We start from the raw sequence: 21,973 nt of genomic DNA on the forward strand, positions 1-21,973 counted from the left end.
CAGTTCAGCCTCCCTGAAGTTAATCAGATTCATCTGTTTTACAGGCTTCAAGCAAAAAGTCTCCCAAACTCAAATTATGCTTTTATTCACAAAGCGACCAACACTGTACTTTAAGGAAACCAAAACTCAAACTTTTATGTGGTGTTATTTTGTAAGATAACACGATGAAGCCTCAGTTTTAAAATATTACAGACAACTGGTGGTTGCACTTGAATGATCAAAAAAAAAAAAAAAAAGTTCCAGGCCTGCTCTATCTCATAGGTTGAAAACAACAAAAGAATAATAAGAAACCAAGGGAGAACTGATTTGAAATTATAAGTATTTAGGCTGCTCCTGGTGTTGAATCGCTCACACAGCCGATCAAGGACTTCCATCTATGTTCATATCTCTGCTATGGCTTCTACATTGTCAGCCTTTCCTTGAATATGTGAAAAGAAAATGTGAGTGGGAGCATTCTTCCCAGATAACAATTACATTTGTAGTAAAGATGTAATGAAGTAAAATGTTAAAGCAGTGTTTTTAAAAAAGCAAACTGCATTTAATTAAAGGGAAAATATGAGAGCACACATGTACAAACATTTGTGGGTTACATGCAGACCCTTACAAAGTTGATAATAAAAAGTATACTGTGTGTATATTGCAGTTTGTTAGCAGATTAATAGTTATGCAAGCTAGAATATAAATATTGCTTGAGTTAATTTTGTTTCCATGTGCATTTATTTTCTACTATTCCAAAAAAAAATCAGTATTTGGTCAAATCAGTGTTTATTAGAAGCCCCGCCCTACTCCACCAACCCCTGAAGAGTTACAAGGGTTTAACCCCAAATATTTTTAAACAAAGAAGCCTTTAAGATAGGAAACTTTCAAATTTTGAATTTTAGGTAAAACTACATGTTTATGGTACTAATGTTTCTAAAAGCGAAGGCTATCAAATCTCTTATTTACTATGGAAGCTTTCTCGTGAATTGAAACAGACAAAATTGTGGAACTGCAGAAATATACTATCACAAGTCAGCAAGGATATGCACTGTGGTCCTGAAGGTTTGGGAGCATTGTAATTATGTGAGTATTCTTTATTATTTTAGGAAGCAGCGTGTCTGTGCCAACATATAAATATAATTCCATTGGGTTTGACAGGAAACAAGAGTTCTAATATAAATTTGGTCAGAGAACAATGTAGCTGTAACATTGTGACTCACGTGGGAACAATGCTATGGCCTGATGCAACATCTTTCCTCATGGAGATCCTACAAGCAGCTCACTGGCCTCATTTCATTATTTTGCCTCGTGAAAAATGTTTGCTCATATGTAAGTGGGCCCAGCCATAGCTATAAAGAAAAACAGATTCATCTCCCCAGAACTATCTCTCTACAAATGAATTTCAGATAAATAATGCAACACATGTTATACCGAACACTGCAAAAATATGTAATTTTTATAGTCTACTCTCCAGACAAAAGCACAGAAAATTTGAAGCTGGGAATGACTGTGCCAGATTTGGAGAGTTTTAAATTAGGAAAACTGTCAGAAATGCAGACTTTCTGCAGGGATCTGACAAGATGTTAATGTGACAAATCACATAGAATCAAACCCATAAAAATTACACAATGTGGATCTTTAAAACCATAGCTTACTAAACTGTCCCCCTTACATGAAATCTTACAATACTGTTTCTGTCTTTCATACTACATCTCTAAATTATATATTTCCAAGTATGTAGATTTAGAATGTTTACGAGAAATGTATATTTAAAGGGAAGAAAGAATACAGAATAAATAAATATAACACCACTCTAGTTTACATTTTCCAAGGTACACATGATACTAAATGACTGCTGCAGTTTGATTATGGCTAATGTCAGCATAGACATTAAGGACTTCATCTCCTACAAGTGATAAGCTCTAATGAACACAAGTACATTATTAAGTTATACTGTTTATTAACTTAATAAGCTCAAGATTTACCATGGAAAATCTTAAAATAGATAATTTACAATTGTAAGATAATATAGCTCTAAATGTCTAAACAACTAAGTTAATTTCTCCAAATATTTCCCAAAAAGAAGCATATAAAATTGTTTTGATTAAAAATAACATTATATTCATATTTTTGAAAAAAATATTCTTGCAGGTCAAATCACTCTGATTAGCCACCAAGATTTAAGGCATTAGTTGCATTTCTATACAAAAAATATTATTTTGGTCTATCTCATTTAAAAATCAATAAAATGTTTTCCTCTAAAGATACCAATGCTTCTTAAAAGGTGCCGATCAATCCAATGTAATATACACAATATGAAAATACACCTTAAAAATGGTCTAACCTTCATCTTTACTTGGGGCTATTAAATCTTGATTCCATAGTCTAGATAATGCAACCTTCTTTTCTTGAAAACCAAGTGTGGGATCTCACTTAACTGCTCTACAAAAAGTATAAATTAAAGCCTTCTTTGTGCAATTTTATCATATTATATTTATAAAACACAAGACATTGTGCACACATCTGTGGCTAAGAAGGAGGGTGATGCAAACGCACTTTCCACATCTGCATTCTCAGACATGTAAAGCTGATACAAAGATTAGTCCTGTCCACTATAACTGGATGCACAAGCTCTGAATGGGAGCATGCATTGTGGGTAGAACCATAAAAACATCAATGTCTTTTTTTTTTTTTTTTTTTTTTTTTTTTTTTTTTTTTTTTGGTTTTTCGAGACAGGGTTTCTCTGTGGCTGTGGAGCCTGTCCTGGAACTAGCTCTGTAGACCAGCCTGGTCTCGAACTCACAGAGATTCGCCTGCCTCTGCCTCCCAAGTGCTGGGATTAAAGGCGTGTGCCACCATCACCCGGCCTGTCTTTTTTTTTTTTTTAACATCAATGTCTTAACAAAGCATCTCAGTAATTTCAAGAGCTACTTACTTTCTAACAGGATGGGTTGGAGGAACGGTGACATCCATTCATAAAAGGGAAACAAAGGACAAAGAAGAAAACAAAGTTAGTTTTCTCATGTAAAGAACGACTTATTTCACCATGTCAACAAACAAGGCAATGTTCAAGAATGGGACTAAAATCTTGGATTTGACTCCTGTGGGAGGTTGGGAAGGAAAGGGGGACATTAGGCTATAGGGTGATTGTGACTCCTCTAACTCTAGATGTGGCCATTTGTTAACAATGTGTATGTATTTCCATATGGAAAATACAAGAATAAATAAATGTGCAGGGTGTTGCCCCATTCCTTTTCTTTACAGGCCCTGTTTCTGTGCCGTTTCCTATACACCTGCCAGAGTAGACCTCTTCTATGTGGTTACTTTCCCCCTGAACTCTAGGATTGTGGAACCCTTCTGGTTTGTTTCATTTCCCACAACTCCTGAGGAAGAACAGGGGTGGAATTTGGAGTCAGGGAGCAGGCATAATTTAAACTGTCTAGACATCAAAGGACCCCCAGAGACACTTTGCAGAGCCCCGGTGCTACATGAAATACAGAAAAATCATTTCTTTCTATCATCAAATTGCTGATGGAACACATAAAATTTACTAACAGGGAAGGCTGAGTGCAAAGAATGGGCAGCTTGTCTTCTTAAGTAATGTGAAAACTAGGAAAGAAGCTGGGAAATGTGATTGAAAGAACATTCGCTGACCTGACAGAGACTATCTCAATCACAGGTGCCTATTCCCTCACATTTAAAAATAGTCTTTCAGAAGAATATTCAAGTCACATAGATCTTAAACTACTTTAATTTCGTCAATGTGGTTTTTGATAAACTGTTAGAGCCTGTTTCTGGTAAATGTTTTTAAAATCTCATTTTCAAATATATGAATATGAAAAATTAATGCTATGCGACCTAAGTCTAAAACTCCACAGTTCAATAAGCAATTATGAGAAACCCTTATTAGAAAGTATGCTAAGTACTATTAATATAAATAATTATATGCTCACTCTCCTTTTAGAAAGGAATTAATAATAGCTTCTTGCAAATATTTCCACTGTAAGCTTTAAAAAATATACTCATTTTATAAAGAACATTTTAAAGAATAATTTATGCTAGATCTGTTGCTAGAAGTGAGAGTTTAAATGCAGACAGAAGATTCTTCTGCTAATTTTATGAAAACTGAACTGTTTATACTCAGAAAGTGTACACTTAACTCTATGTTGCATTTTACAAATTATGTTCTTGAAATATTAAAGAATGAATAATGTATCCTAGGTTACTTGGCTATTTGTATATTTTCTAGGCAGAGGCCTGCCAATGGAGAAGAATTAGCCATATTACTGGTGAATGTAGTGCCTGCTAGGCACACTGAGTAACAGAGTCCATGGTGACTGATAAGTCCATAACTTAGATGATTGAAAACACCCTGGAAAATCAAGATCACACTAACTTGCTGCTGGGAAAGATTACTGGCAGTAGCAACTGAAATCTTTTTAAAACTGGATCCCTGTGAATACATTATGTGAATAAGCTATGCATGTAAAATATCTAGGAAATGACAGACGAATAATCCCAGCACAGACTGCGCATTTCACAGAACTGCAATAACTCTGACATTTTCTTTTTGAGAACATCATCATGATTTGTGGAAGAAACTCTCTAGAGAGTTCAATAAAATCTGAGAGGTGGGGAATAACAAGATTGGAATTTAGAAAAATATAAAATAAATAGGAACCAACTGCCTCAATAAGAGATGGCTCAAAGAAAGACATTTTATAAATTTATATGTGAACATATCTACATCGTACTTTTCAGTGCTAGATATCAAGCCCAGAGATCTGTATGTTAGGCAATATTCCACCACTGAGTTACATCCCCAGCCCTACCATGCCTTTTAGGATTCAGTCTACATCTAAGGGAAAGTTAGAAATATAGTCTGGATGCTCTGTTACCAAGTAGAGCCACCAAGGCAAGGGACAGTTTGCAAGAAACATGATTGTTATTTCAACTTCATGCGTAAATTTCAAGAAAAGATTTCAGATTTAAAAACTTTAACACATATCTCTGTCTGCCCAGACTTACATGGACATTCTTAGAATATTTGGTATCCTTAGATATTTGAGACTAGAACTTTATTTTATAAAGACTACCAAGTCGCTGCACGATGGACTGAAGAAATCCATATAGACACTTACTATATTGATAGTTCATCTTGGAAAGTAAAACTTCTATGGAAGGACAAGAGTTTACTTATTGTTTTAACTTAGTATCTATGTGACAGCACATTATCTTCTAAATCTATTCTAAGTATAAAAAAGATAAAATCTATATTATAGAAATTTTCAAAGACTGTCAAACAGAAAAGATTGTCCCTGTACGTTACTTATACCCTGAAGGCTATATGCCACCTGTGCCAATTGATTCTGGCAACTGTTCCATACAACTATGCATGCCATGCACTGTCGTGGCGCTTGGACTAGTAAGGAAGGCAGTAGGATGCATGGAAGGCTCTGGACTTATGAGATAGTCAGTCTAAGTAGAACTGAGACTGGACTTTTTATTAAATGTATCACATTTAATTGGTCCATCCTGATCTTGATTCTTCAAATACAAAACTTGATGAGCAGAAATTACTATCTCATATACGACTACGCTGAGACTGAGCTAAAGCACAGAGAGAATTGAAGACTATGTTTGGCACATTGCAGGGGTTCAAGGACTGTCTAAGCTATGAATACGAGTCCTATCATTACTACTCAAAGTAAGCAAGAGCTCGGTGTTCAAATACTGTCATCTGGGAAGAAATTGGCATTTCAAAGTTCATTGGAAAACTTGGCAGGGTGCAATTTTATTTAACTTCTAATTTTATTTTTATCTCATAGTAAAAATTAAGAGAACACATGCACATGGGAAGACGTGGAGAATAGCCTATTTTATGTGATTTAGAAAATAAGTGAGGAGAAAGAAAGCAATGGCTCTCTATTATTCTGGCTATCTTTTATTCAGAGCATCTATGGCATGTCTAGGCTTTTGCAGTCTCCATATTCCTTACAGCCACCACAGAGTGTCATCATCATTCTCATATCTATAGCTGTCTATGAGGTCCACAGATTAAAAAAAAAAAACAACCCATAACAACCAAATACTAGGCCAAATTCTAATTTCATTCCCAAGCCCATGCTCTCTGCACCATCTGACACTCATGGCACCGAACTGCCCCTTCCCCTGAATACTAGACAGAGGGAGGAAAGACACAAACAAAAGCCAGATGCTGTAGATGTGAAGGTAGCTGAACCCATATTCACCTAACACTGCAGATGATGACCACTTCCTGAGGGTGGATTTCAGATGTAATAAAGACCTGGACTGTAGAAGGTAATGGTTGATTTTCTTCAGGTAGTGCTGCTAATCATGAAAATTAAGAGAGAAAGAACTTCCAGAAAACAGAGCAGAGAATTCAGGCCCATAATTGAGACGCCTCTGTAGAACTAGATCATTACAGGAAAAAAATTCTATTCATTGAACAAACATTTACACAAACCCTATATAAGTCAAGCTAATCCTCAAATAAATTTGCACTCTGCCAGTCCTTTGCACATAATAGAAATGTATGCTGAGCTGAGATGAATTTCCTGAGTGCATATGAAAGGACAAGGGACTGAAGAGAAAGGCTGCCTTGAGGCATGTTTCAAAGCAGTGGAAAATCATTTGGAATTTAAATACTGTCTTTAGTATAGTCCAAGGGGATGAATGCCATCAATTACATGCAGCAACAGCTAAGCCATGGACACTTTGTATCATTCCCACCCACGAAAGGTCAAAGGACATATTTCCAAAAATTGGTCCTCCAAAAGTAAAATATTGAATTTCATATACCAACGAGCAGGCATTAAAAGCAGCATGGTAGATTAGTGCCATACTGAACTGTAAGCACATGTTGGCTCCACCCAGAGGTGACCATCCTCCAACGCCATGTAAGAGATGTTACAATAGCAGCAGTACCAAGTTCACTCTTGGGATGTTATACAAAAAGATGCTTTAGAGAACACAACACTCTTCATGTTCCTTCCTCCACACTCACCAAATATAACAACAATACATATTAAAATTAAAAAAAATACATTTTAACTTTCTTTCATATCCATATTCTAAAGGAATTTCTCAAAAACACATCTCTGAGAGCTGTGTCCTATTGTGTTATGCCAGAAGTTTCCACTGAACAATCCCATCTATATTTACACGATTGGAATCACTAGGAAAAGCTCTAAGACATAATCATGCCCAGAGACATTTTAATTTGTTGCCCAAATGATAATTTTATTTTTAAATATATAAGACATCTACCTTTAAAACCTTTTTATTCTTCTTTTTTTTTCTTTTAGTTTTTGTGTATGAGTGTTTTGCCTGCAAGTATGTATATGCACATGTGTTTCTGGTGCCTCCAGAGGCCAGAGAAGGATGGCAGTTCTATTAGAACTAGTGTTTAGGAGAGCTGTGAACCTCTCTATCAGTTCTGGGAACCAAACTTGGGTCCTCTGTAAGGGCACCAAGTATTCTTAACCACTGAGCAGTCTCCCCATTCCTTAAACATCTGTTTTGTCACATAAACATTGTATAATGCAATGGTTTCTTCCTTATACAGATTTTAAAACTCAAAATACAAAGTCAAGAACTTTAGGTAGCAACGGAAAAAAAATGTTCCTATGTAAAATTGAGAATGGTGTGTTTTCAAAACTGCATGAGCAGGGAACACACTGGACAAAGAAAATCCCTTTCTCTTGTTCACTGGTGACTCCTCCTCACCACTTCTAACTAAAGTACCTTAGATTATTCCATTTCTTTTCCTGGACAAACCCCACGAAAGCTCATCTTAGATTTACATTTTCTACCTTCAAGCATTCTAATTCACTCTATCCCTTACTCACAAGAGGAATATTCCATTGTCTCTAACTGTCCTCCCTGACTTCAGTATCTACTGTTTCAATTTTCTCTCCATACTTGGCCAAGAAATTTTGCTTCTTTAAAATGAACGTACAGATTCTCCTTGAGCTACACAATCAGGGACTGTTTTTGTTAACTAATGACTTTCCCTTCGCTACCAAACAAAGTGCATGGGCAATCGAGTCTCAGAGCATGCACTCGGCACCTATCTCAGCTTCACATGCTTGCTCCAACTCTCAGACTATGCTCAGGAAGCCGGCACCTTATGCACTCTCAGAGCTCTGCCTTGGCCTGCGGGAAACCATGGGGCTGGAATTGTCACTCTCACCAAAAATGCTCAATTTTTGCATTCAAAATACAAGTTCTAAAAGAGATTTTGACAACTATGCACATGGAGACAACTGTGGCTTCCAGGAGATCCCCCCTCCTCTGGGATGTCTCAACACTTCATCTCTTCCTACGGCTTGGCTTCAAAAGCAGTTTATACAGCTTATCTTCCCACCCTGACCACTTCCAGCTAGTATGAAAACTCCATGGGAAAAAAAAATGCCAATTTATCTTTATACTGTCTGACCAGAAACCTCAACATATTCTGAAGGTGTTTATTACTCTATTGTTGCAATCACAGAAAGTAAGGCACATAAACCCTGAATGGATTTCACCAATATTCCTTTTTCAAATAACTACCATTAGGTTGGCCAGCTTTCTACGCACCAAGCAGTCTAGGGTGGACATGAGATGCTTGCAGCCCTTCCTTTTGGGCTCTCTCCTCCTTATTAATGATGCGATTCCAATATAACGAATGGTGAAACAGTCTCCTTGTTAATGTGACTCCAATAAAACAATCAATGAAGTAGTTCTGGTTCCCCACCAGGAATAACAGCTAGCTGAAAATATCTCTGTCGTCATAGTGTCTGCAAGTTTTGCATACTTTTTGGAACATGCATACACAAATACAGAGGCAATGCATGTAATTTTCAGTTGGAATATTAGTTGTAAAATCATAAAAATAAATAGCTCATATATAACTTGTCTTCACAAAAACAGAACCGACTGAGAATAAAGCTAGCCAGAGTAAAGTGGAGCCAATCATGGAGAAGAAGGAAGAAAGCAAAATCCCTGCAACACCTTGTCAAGTACTAAAGATAAACCATGGCATGTTTCAGTTTAATAAAGCAAAAATTCCCTGCTGACCTTCTTCCCTGACTGACCAAAATCCTGTGACAGAATTGCTAAATTCATCCAAGCTATGACCTCCTCCTCATTGGTCACATAGTGAGCTTAGATTGTTTTAATTATTATATTTACTTACTTATTCATTTTGTGTATGTATATGTGTGTGAATGTGTGTCATTAAGCATGTGGAACTTACAGGTTAACTGGTAATAGTGGGTTTTCTCTTTCTACCACATGAGTCATGGAAACTGAACTCAGGTAATCAGGTTTGGCTGCAAGTGCCTTTACCCACTGAGCCATCTCAATAGGCCAACACAGGGGAGTGTTTTATGGCTCCCCTAACACATTTATAGCTAAGGTTTTAAGTTAATTTGTAATCATTACACTACTGGCTTTTCAACGTGTATCCCAGTTGGGTACCTGTCTGCATGTTTCTCTCATGTCAATGCTCTAATGGCTTTACCTGTCCATCATGGTCTTCCCCACCCACTACATACAAGCATTGTAGCTCACCCTGACTGACAGTGTTAGCTTCTAGCTACTCTGACACTACATTGTCGCTGCTGGCATTCTGGCTCTCTTAACCATTCTCTATGGGCCCCCCACAGGCCCTGTTAACCTTGAGTTTCAGGAAGCATTCAGGCATTGTTGATAAGCTACCATTTCATAATTCACAGAGAAGAATATAACTGGAAGCCTGGCAATCCCAAGAATTGGGTGAGCTTATCCAGACATGGGAATTGTGAAATATTCTTCTGAGAATGTAAGCCAATATAACCCAATCAGGAAAACCATTTAAATAGCTAGTGAAAAGAAACGGCATGTTCTGTAGAGCAACAATTCTATGTTTGGGTATAAAATCATAATTTTACTGAGAGATACTAGCTGTGGAAAAATTATAAATGATTGACATAATTACTAAGATATAGCTATGAATACAGATAAATATTTGTGTAGGTAATCACAGCAAAATATGGGATCTAAAGTACAATAATATTAAGTTGATCGTTGATATTGGTTGCTTCTGAAGAGAAAGAGGAGTTCAAAGAGATCTCAACTTTTTTCTATTGGAATTTCTTTAAAATAAATCAGAGATAAATATGACAGCATGTCTCCAGGTTAATTACAAGTCAGATTTTTTTCTTTAGTATATAAGAATTCTACTTATTTTCATTTTTTTCAAACTTGAAAAAAGACTTACTGTTATTACTAGTTATTTACACTTCTGTGACTAGTTCTGTCACATTTTCTCTCTGGATTTTATTTTTAATAATTATTTTATACAAGTAAATAAGTATTACCAAGGGAATTGTAAAGAAACTTTATTATAAATGGTTTAAAAAGTCCTCCAAACTTCTCCCCTCACCATCAACGGCCTCATCTGTGTATTGAAATCCATACATTCATTACTAAGAACCAGACAAATTTTTTAGTTATTTCATAACATTGACTTTTCTTTTTTCTGTGACTGAGACATTTTCCAGTTAGAAATTTTTCTTTATTTTTGGCTTTTAATAAGTGATAAAATCTTAGATCATTTTTAAAAAATCTTCTCACCTAGACACACTGTGTAACAATTTAATTGTTTACTATAGAACACTTAAACAGTGAAGTAATAACATTCAGTTTACATTCCATCCTAGCTGCTCATACAGCGAAGTCAGAGAGTCTTGTATATATTAATTATTCTTAGTATTGTTATCTTTCAGAAACAAATTTCAAAAGTTGAGATTTTAGTTTGAAGGATCCCTTAAAAATGTTGAAAGGTACCTGCTAACAAAAGTACCTAGTTAGTGATGGATAGTATGAATCTTTAATCAAGGCTGGGAGTAAAGGGGTTGCTCCAAATCGAGGGAAAACAATAAAGGAGAAACAAACACACAAACAAACACACACACACAAATACTCTGTCTGTATGTTACTTATGTGTATGTTTTCAAGGCTAACCCGACAGTGTCTTCTTTCCTAGGGACGACTATTTCTCCTACTCTTAGCCTCTGTTGTTGCTTATAGGGTTGAGGTGTCCTAGGCTTTCCCTCCATTCACAAGAGCATGTCTGTTGCTGTCCTTTCTCAGTTCCTGTTTAGACTGTTGCACTGCTGAGATTATATGGGTCGTATAGCTTCTACATTTCCAAGAGACACAACCTCACAGTTAACTCCCTGTTACTCTGGCTCTTATAATATTCCACCCCTCTTCTGCAATATTCCCTAAGGCTCAGTTCAGTCGTTATTTTGTAGATGTAACTTGGGGCCTGAGCTCTGCAACTCTGCATTTTGAGAGTTTCTCTGGAACACATACTTTGGTGGCAACCATGATCTCTCTAGTTGGACATAAGACTCATTCAACATGAAGAAAATCAGAACAGAAAACTTAGACAACTATCAAGGGCTAGCAAAGACATGGTATAATCATTTGCTTTTTTTTTTTTTCAAGACAGAATTTGTCTGTGTAGCCCTGGCTGTTCTGGACTTGCTTTATATATCAGGGTGGTCTTGAAGGCAGAGATTCACTTGCCTCTGCTTCCCGAGTGCTGGGATTACAGGCTTGTGCCACGTCATCCAGTTAACATGGTATGCTCTTTTAAAATCATAGCAAACAGATTATTCTTCCTGCAGTTTGCCTGCAAGGATTTTCAACATCTGTTAGCATAAGGAGAGATTTCAACTCAGGTAAACCTAAAAGAACATAGACCAATGGGATCCCATACTACTGGCATGCAGTAGAGATGGTAAGAACTTCACCAGTACAGCCATGGTAGAGATGAGTTAGGGCAGGGATGTGAAGGATGAAGGACAGCTCAAGACTCAGAGAGAGCATATGGTATAGTGCTTACCTAGCAAGGGGGAGGCCCTGGGTTTTATCACCTACAAAAAGTAAGTGAATAGGAGGGCAATTGATTTTTTGGAATTGATCTTGTATCCTGCCACGCTACTAAAGGTGTTTATCAGTTGTAGGAGTTCTTTGCTGGAGTTTTTGGGGTCGCTTATGTACACTATCATATCATCTGCAAATAATGAAAGTTTAACTTCTTCCTTTCCAATTTGAATCCCTTTGATCCCCTTATGTTGTCTTATTGCTATTGCTAGAACTTTAAGCACTACATTGAAGAGGAATAGAGAGTGGAAAGCCTTGTCGTGTTCCTGATTTTAGTGGGATGGCTTTGAGTTTCTCTCCATTTAATTTGATGTTAGCTGTCGGCTTGCTATAAATAGCTTTTATTATAGTTAGGTATGACCTCTGTATCCCTAATCTCTCTAAGACCTTTATCATAAAGGGATGTTGAATTTTGTCAAATGCTTTTTCAGCATCTAATGAAAAAAAAGTAAGTGAAAAGGGCATTGACTAGGGATGTCAGATCATTGTTGGGGGTGGGATTTATGATTGCTTCAGGGAGATAAACTGCAGCTTAATTAATTAAGTTGGACAACACAGAAGAGGAAGGGTTGGATGCAATAGGAAATTCACTTCTGAACTTTGAAGCTACACAAAACGCATATTATCACATCGGAGTTGATGCTGGGATTGGAGAACACTTAGGACCATCAACATCCAGAAGACATTTAGGGTGGAGACACCTAAGCCATGTCCGACAGAGGAAAAACAGAGAAAATTATTTTCTTGAGTTAATTCTATTCCCAACTTTAAAAAAAAATCTTAAAAATATTCCTGGCATCAAAGAAATAGGAAAATATTATAAAGATTCCATTATATTATTAGATACACCCTAATCTAAGCACATGATCACTTTAGAAGCCGGAATAACTCTCAATTTGCCAGTACAAATAACCTATGAATAGGAAGTAACCTAGAAGATCTTGCCAGAAAGATCTTAATATAATTTTCCCTTTGAAAAAATATAAGAACATAAGTAAATATTTGCCAGTGGAGGAAAGAGAAAAAGCACTCCAGATCACAACTCCTCCAATATTTACAACTTTGCATTTTATAAACTTTCTTCTAGCCTACTTCTAGCTCCTCTTTTAAAGTTAAAATTCACCTAAGTACCATGCAAGAATATTTCATGTTTACAACACACTCTTTCTGATGCTGTTATAAAAATCACCATAAATAAAATATTAAAATGTTGATTGTTTAAATACCCTAGCTCCTTGCTCTATACAGGGGTCTTAACACTTCTGTAAAGTAGAATTTTAGGGGAATTTTATAAATGCCAATTTTCGGGGCTCTATACCTACTAATCAATGACAAGAACAAAATATCATGGAGGTCCAAGCATTGACGTTTTCTATTACCTTTCTAAGCGACCTTGCTGGCAGTCAAGTATCCCACTGATGCCATCTGTGGACATCTAAATTTATGCACAATTGAAATCAGTGATAATAGGAATCTCTCAATCATTATTTTTGATTATAACTAATCATACGATCTTAGTCTATGTTTGTAGAGATGGAATAATTAACTCATAGGACATGGGTTAATGAAGACCTCTGTGAAAAATACCAAGGGGATTTGGAAAGAGTTGCTTTGGTTCACACCTTCAAGAGTATCAAATGACTGGGTAGAAATATCACGTGGAGATAAATCAAATGCATGGGTTGATGAATTAATTAGACAAACACAGAAACAACGAAGTCACCAAGGACAGGTTTATCTTATTTGTATTACTGTTAGTAAGACCAAATGCTGACTCGCACGCCTCTTTACTCCTTTGTTTTAGCCACTAGCACACCTCTGTGCATGTGCCTCGATCATGAAGCTCCAAGGCCTTTACGGTTTTCCTTAGTATTTGAATAATGTCTTCTACGGCATTTAACATACTTACTAAAATATTTTCCCTGTGAGTTAATTGTCATCTGCTGTTATTCCTCATGGGCAAATGCATGAGAAGCCCCGGGAAGTTTATCCTCCCCTTTGTTCTTCTCAGCTGCTAAAGGTCATCCATTCTTTATCTAGGAGGGATCTTATAATTCTTATCATTCTTACCCAATGGTATGAGTCTGGTATCTGAATTTTCTGCCACATCTATATCACTCTACACATCAATCACACTAGCACAATAGTTCAATAAATACTTATAATTTGCCATAGCTCCCTATAGTTCAGAAAGGAAGAAAGGCGCTCCCCTGGCCATTGCTTCACTTCTGTTCCCCCTCTCATTCTGTCTCTGGCTGTATTCATCCAAAATTCCTTCATCAGCAGAATGTCAGGAAAACTCAGCTCAGAATTTTGCTAGCTATGAGAAAATTTTTACCTTTAAATGTTTGATAAAGGAAACATCTAAAAATAATTAGGACAGTCATTGCTGTTTAAGATTGGTGTTCATAACAATGATTTAATTTAACTTTTTTATTTTTAACCACTTATATTTTCAAGATACTTTTACTGATATCTTTGATTGGGCATATAAACATATTTAATAAACACTCTAATAAAATGCTTCTTGAAATTCAAATATTATAGTATTATGCTGGTATAAAATACATCTGTAAAAATGGTTAGAAATGTATAGTTAAACAACAAACCATTTTATGGAAGACCTAATTTTGATAAGGCTTCTTCCGGAAATTAGATTTTGAAAAGGAAGCATTAATACAAAGACTTGTGCATTCATGTGTTCTTTCTCGTCCCCAAACTTAGTATGTGACACATAGAAACAGCAATTAAGTATCAGCAGCAGGTCTACATAGATGCAGTTCACATTATTCTTGTTTTAGCTTTATCATCATGGAAAGTGATGCAGAAAAGACAGAAGTCTGCAGGGTTTTCAGAAGTGCTTAGGCGTGGTACAAATAAACAGCAATACACAGTCTTAATTCTGGGGGAGGTACCTAGTACAACAAAGGAGGGGATGGATAAAAATCAGTGCAAATGTTAAAAGAGCATATGTAGCAAATTGTGTGTGTGTATTGTGTATGTATAAATAAAGTTCTTCTTTATTATAACAAAATATTCCTTAGGAAAACATGTATTTTGACAGTCCCATGAAGAGAAATGTAGTTCTGGATAAAACAGACTTTTGAACACTGAATTTGACAGCAATGCCAACATTCCAACCAGGTCCACAAAGAATCCGCCCAGAGAACAACTAACTCCAGCCAGGATGAAGGGATCAAGACAGAGAGCAGGAGAATGGCAAGTTAAGAAGAAAAGCCATTATAAACCTATGCTTCCACGTCACTGACCAAATGGCACTTGACTCAATAGCTGTGAATGCTCTGGAACACTATCTCCGTTTATGTTAAAGAAGAGACCTAGCCCACCCTCAATGGTGTAATATTCTTAACAATGGGAAGATCACAGCTTCTGGGTATTTGTCAGAAATTAGGCAAGGAAAGCTCCAGTCCACTCATTAAATGTGTATTAATATTCTGGAGGCTCCGGACAGTCACTTACTTAAGTTTTCAGGAAATAGCTCCTTGAGATACTTGCCACCCACTTCCATGGAATCAATATTTCAGCTAAGGCAGGATATCTTTAGGTACTGCCTTCCTCTCTAAACACTGCTTCATGAACTGCGAAGACAGTGTGGATGCTGAGCACAGCTCCAGTTAAAGTGTTTTGGGGTGAAGGCTGTGTGCCTTTAGGCACTGGTTGCATAAACAACATCAGTGTACTGGGAGAGGCTGACCATCACAGTTTAAAGAGCCTACAAACACCTCCCTTTTGACAAAGATGGCTTATAAGCATATATCAGTTCTGGTTTAGTTGGGGGAAAAATTCATCTGATGCTGATAGTTACCCAACCACATCAAAGAAAAACTACAAGGAGAGCTCCAAACTCCAAGAGAATGGAAAGAACCATTATGACATCTGCGAGCAGAACAGCTGAATTCTCTACACTTTGTTCCACACAGCTCCACATAGGGAAAACAGTGCAGAAATGTTTTTAAGAAACAAAAGCACACACTATTATAAACTGTAAATACTTGGTGCTTGCCTTCTAGCACTGCATTTGCTTGAATAATGACTACCTGATCGACTTCACACATGGATTTTTAAAGCAGTTCCCTTGGATACAACATAAGCTATCATTACTTCATTTTCAATACACACACAGTGAACAAATGTCAGAGAAAAGACATAAAATCCAAATTCTAAAAGGGTAAACATTTGCTGACCCTGAAATCCTTCCTTTTGTCACTGGGCTTGTCAAAGGGGAGTTTTAAGCAAACCCTGCAAGTTTTCAGAATAAACATTAAGCTAGTACATTCCTGTGTCTCCCATTTCCTCCTTGGTTTGTTCTTGCCTCCTAATAGGCATGTTTTTCTTCTTCCTCCCCTCCCCTTCTCTCTGGGGACCCCCACTTCAAATCCAACATTTTCTTGTAGCCTATTTTAATGGAAAAACAAGCCAAGGCTCACATACCGTCTCTTTCCCATTGAATTGTGGGAAGTTAGGCAACATACCCTACTTCGCTCAGCTTCAATTTCCTCATCTATAAAATGAAGAAACAGCACCCTCTTTCTCAATGGTTCTGTGAGGATTTAATGAACTAAAAACTAGAAAGCGCTTGGCCCCGTGCCTGACACTGATCACTTACTGCACAAATGTGAGCTTCCTGCCCTTTTGCCAGGATGACATTCAACCAGCGGCTCTAATGATATTTACACACACACACATCTGTGTTTCCTTTCAGGTCTCTACCTGAACTTCCTGTATGTTCAGCACTCAACACACTTCATTCCCTAATGAAAATAACTGAAATAATATCACATGATTAATTAGAAACCAAGAAGCACCAAATTCCTAAGGAACATATCCAAAATGGAAGAAACTCTAGCAAATTCTTTGTAAAATCTTACAGTGCTTAAGCAGCACAAGAAAAATTAGAGGCAGTATGCATGCTCCTGTATTCCTTAGAAGCAGAACCCAATGCAGTTCTTAGTACAACAGTCAGAATAATGAGGTGCTTTTCAGGGAAGACAAAACAACTCATTTATCCTTAGCCGCAAAGGTAAATTATTCAAATAGTCTGGCTACTTTCGTCCAAGAGTCCTAAATAAATGGGAATAAAAGACTACACCTTCCACCAAGACCATGGAGATGTAGTCAGTATTCACAGGGAAGAGGCCTCAGAGATATTCCAGGGGGTAAAATAAATATTGCTATCCAATATTATCAGAGGAATTTTATGATTCTAGATAAACGTGTTTATATTATATGGCCACAGTTGACAAAGACCATAATTCAAGCAGAAAAATTAAAAAGCACACTATAGCCTTTCATATTTTCACTTCCCAACACACCCCGCTTTCTGAGTTTCTGTTCTAGTCTGCATTGTCACGCTAGAGCAGCCGAAGTGACAGATGTGAGTGACTTCAATTGGGGAATCTCTCTCATCACCTTTGACCCAGTCATTCAGCTCACACTGCCTGGCCTTCAGGCATCCTGTAACTCTCTCATGTCCACTAAATATGAATAAAGAAATGAGCGACTTCTACGGGGTTCCATACAGGAAGACCCCCAATGTCCATTTCACCCACAACACTAGCTGGTACCTACCCGGAAGGAATGAACGGAACCACTCCACTGCAATCCCAGCCACTCCTGCTAGTTCAAGCATTCGGTTCAGCATCACCTCATGACCACCACGAAAGCAGCTGAGGCTCTAATACAATCATCATGGAAAGGTGTCCCAAATCCTTCATTCGAGGAAGAGCCTTCATACACACCAACGCTGTCTCCAAGCCATGCCGGGGTCTGAAACCAGACTGGAAAATATTATATATGTGTATATATAGTAAAACTCCCCACAAACCACTCTTCTACTATGTCATATTTATTTACAGCCACTGAATCCATCTCTATATATATATTGCCTTTTCAGGGTGGAGATAAGAACACTCAGAGAAAGGTTCTTTCCAGTAGAAGGGACGCAGTAAAGCCAGGAAGACCTGGTGCTGCCCGGTAAGGCGGGTGAGGCGATCCCAAATGGAACATACTTTGTCCTGAAGGGAAGAGAGAAAACACAATGTAGGTTTCCAAGCCTGATCTTCTAAACTCGTTAAACAGGATCAAACTATGCTTATATATTTCTAAGGAGTCTTAGTTGTCTCAGGAAATGGCAGTGGCACATTAACTCTTGAAACTCCATTTGATTTTACTAAGCATCTCTTGACTTGCCCTAATCTCACTGTGTGGACAACTCTTCCATAATTGTCACCACCACAGCTTCCACTGCACTCCTGGACTGCCAACTGTGAAGAGTTCTAGACTTATCATGGGCACAGGGCTCATAATCTTGGACTGCACAACAACTTCAGAAGTATAAATGATCAAGAGCCACCCCACGAGCCTTAAAAAGGAAAAGGAATTAAAACTAAAACAAAATCATTTTTTTTCTCCTAACTGAATAGGTTTCTCAAAAACAATATAAAAGACGCTGCAAGGAATTCTCAAGAATTAGCCAGAGAGGTCAATATTGTATTTTCTTGGGCCCTTTGTCAAAAGACTGAGCCTGGCTCCTTTTCAGCATGTCCCATAGTCTAAAATCACTAAATGGTGACAACTAAATATAACTTCCAGTCCCACCACAAATTTCACATAATTTCTCTGTTCCAAGGTTATATTCAGAATAAAATTAAGTGACTTGGATCACCATAGCTTCATTGTCTATGTACTTACCCTAAATTATTGTTTTTTTTTATATGAAGTGAACTGTGATGCACAAACTCTGTTATATTCAATTTCCTTTAAAGCTAATGGAATCCTGCCTCCCCATCTCTTCACTTCCTCTACTGGCCAGGCTCGTCTCATTCCTGTCAGTAACATTCAGTTTACATTAAAATGAAAGAGCTCTAAAATGACCATCTGCTATATTGCCTCTGCTGCCCACCTCATAGATACTTTCTCTCACAACACAATTATTCTGTAGATGTCAAATATCCAGAGATCTTTTAGACAGTTCTGGACCTGAGATTTCTACCAAATATAGTACTCGTTACATTTGTAAGCGTGCTCTTTCCAAACTCCATCTCTCATAGAAAGTGACATGGCTTTCACTAAGATTCATGAGAAGAAATACTGACTCCTTTAGATGGAAAAAAAATCCAGGAAATAATATATTGAAGTTCATAAATATATAACAGCAAAAGTCTAATAGGCATATTTAAATTTACAATCAAGTTGGAACTTTGCATTACGCCACTCACACTGTAAGTTGTTATATCTGACATATGACTGATCCCTGGCAGCACAGTCCAAGGTTCTGACCACAGAAACACTCAAGGAATAAATCTTTTAAAACAACTCTGTAGGCAGATACAAGCTATAGGTGTCTAAGAGAATAGATATTTGATCAAATAAATGTCTGCTGTGATGTGTACCATGATCTAGGAACTGCGTGGAAAACACAAATATGAAAAAGCTGTGTCAACAGCTTTCTAAGAATTTAGCTGGCTTTAGAAAGACATGTAAATGAAACAACGACAACACTTTAAAGCTTCCCATGGGACAGAAAGAAAGGAAATTAGTTTCTGCCAAGGTATTATGGAAAAGTTTCCCCAGGGAAGGTGACAACCTGGATCTTAAATGACAAACGGGAATTATGGTGACAGTGGTCATAATGACCAGCCAAAGCATTAGGATCTATGCACCTTAGCAGAACTTGAAAAATCACTACTCCAAGTAAAATATATTCTATGCTAAATGCTCTTAAATAGGCAGTAAATCTATTTCGGTATAAAGGAAAACACAACACATTATGAGCATATTAAAATGTGAGACTTAATGACAGGACACAAATAACTGCATAGATTTACCAAGTAATTGTACCCTACACATATATAGACTTCCTAAGATGGTGTTCTTGTTCTCTCTTGAAATCCTTTCCCCAAAATTTCATTTTCTGTATGTAAAGCTTAATGTTCAAATTCTGAGCTAAACTTGGATGGCTCCAAGAATCTGGTTAAATGAAGAAGGATGTACTTGCCACTGTGCTACATATCAGGAAAACCCCTTCTCCGAGATTCCAAAACACTTGTCTTCTGTTCCATGAAGAAACAATTGTTTTAAATCTTGTTATTGAATCTTAATTAAGAATAAAACTAATTATAATCCCCCTTTTAAATTCTGATAAAGTTTTATAGAAAATAAGAAGAAACTATCATATATTTCCTTTTGAAATGTCAAGCATTTGAAACCAGCGTGCCAAAATGCTACTGTATATTATTTCAAAATACAAGTTGGACGCCATTCCATCATGATTAACTGTTTCCAAGTTACAAACAAAGCAGCCAACAGTAAAATTTTCTATACCAAATATCTTAAACTTGGCAGCACATTTTCCAAGAGTTTCCAAATCACTTTATCTTTGTAACAACCTTATGATGCAAATAAAGTTGGATTTTCCCTATCTTACTGGAAAGACAAGAGAAAAAGACTGAGTGAGTTATCTAGGCTAAGACATTATGTTTAAAGCAGAGGAAGAGCTAGAATTTGCATTTCCATTCAGTCAATCAGAAAATTTCATCAGCTTATTATATGAAGGGAACCACAGGAGAAAGAAAAATCAATGATACATAAATTCCACCATCAATGGAATGGCAGTCCTATTACAACATGGTAAATTTAAGAGCTTATTAGACACCACAGCAAAGGAACATACACATCAAATTACCATGCATTAGCAAGGATAAAATGATGAATGGAGGCTAGAGGAGGAAAACATCCTGTTTGTATTGGGGCTTGAAGGAGAGATGGAAAGGTTTGGGTTCTTACAAGCTGAGTAGAGTCTGATAGACCTGAAATACGTGAAAAGAACATGCAATATGCATAGCGTTTTTTAAATGTAAAATTGCTGATACATGTCTAATACAAAACAAGCACAAGAAATAAACTGAATGAAAAATAAGATGTGATGGAGGCTGGCACTATTTCCAGATTAGAGCCCCTCTTTAAGATTCCTTCTCTCTCCATTTCTCTCTCGGAACATACCTATCTCCCTCAGGAGAATGACAAAATATATCCCCCAGCTTCCCTTTCAGGTCACTAAAAAGGTGTGTCTGGCTAATGAGGCACAGGTGCAATTGAAACATACTTCCAGAACAGCCTTTAAAGGGATCTCATGCACTTCTCTTTTCAGCTATAGGTTCTCTTATCTGTTAGGATTAAAGCAGATGAAGGGAGATGCCGCAGGAACACAATGCAAGGACCCGGCTGTAGGAGTATGCTGAAAGAACAGAGCTATTTACCTCACTGTCCCTTGGATGCCCTCTACAGATGCTAACCTGAGAAGTGAATGGGAGTGTGCCTAACCCATTTGTTCTAGTAGCCCACAATAGCATAGCAAACCTACATATTAGCTTAATGTTGTAAGTTGTGGCTTAAAGAACAATCAGAAACCTTTTTGTTTCATCTTAGTTTTTAAAATCCACAAAAAACTTTCTGGAAGTAGTAATTACAAATGGTTTCATAAACTCAGCAATAAACCTTTATAATGTGCTTTAAATTTTATTTTTAAATTTTAATTTATATTAACCACATATAATATAAATTATAGCATCAATTTTATTCCACAACTGAGGAACTATTCAGTATATGATGAATTAGTTATAAGTGAGATTTGATAGCCTCAAATGAAACTGAAATTAGCTTTATTTAATCAGATAAATGATATATAATATATATGTATATAAAGTCAGTGTGGTATGAGATATGTATGTATGCACACACATACACACATGCACATATATACTAACACATATATACACACATACATATACACACACACTCACACACACACACACACATATATATATATATATTCTATACCATGCTAATAACTAAAAATTCACTCATAAAAAGACTCAAATGATTGTTACTACCAGGAAAACCTGAGAAATGATTTTGCCTCAATTTTCACTAGGTAACACATTTCCATTTACCTGTTGAGCTCTTCAGGTCATATAAAAAAACAAATATTTTTTTTACTATTTTAATATTATTATATCTAAATAAATAATTGGTC

At 36.8% G+C, this 21,973-nt stretch overlaps 1 protein-coding gene across 1 annotated transcript in view; it reads right to left on the reverse strand.

Moving 5' to 3' along the window:
• LOC121441872 (putative Polycomb group protein ASXL3) overlaps positions 1 to 21,973 on the reverse strand; it is a 147,948-nt gene that overhangs the window by 112,816 nt on the left and 13,159 nt on the right. The gene's annotated exons all lie outside the window — the stretch shown is intronic.

Source organism: Microtus oregoni, unplaced genomic scaffold, assembly GCF_018167655.1.
Source record: "Microtus oregoni isolate MIOR12 unplaced genomic scaffold, Mior012 000082F_ref0000272, whole genome shotgun sequence".
NCBI classification, from domain to species: Eukaryota; Metazoa; Chordata; class Mammalia; order Rodentia; family Cricetidae; genus Microtus; species Microtus oregoni.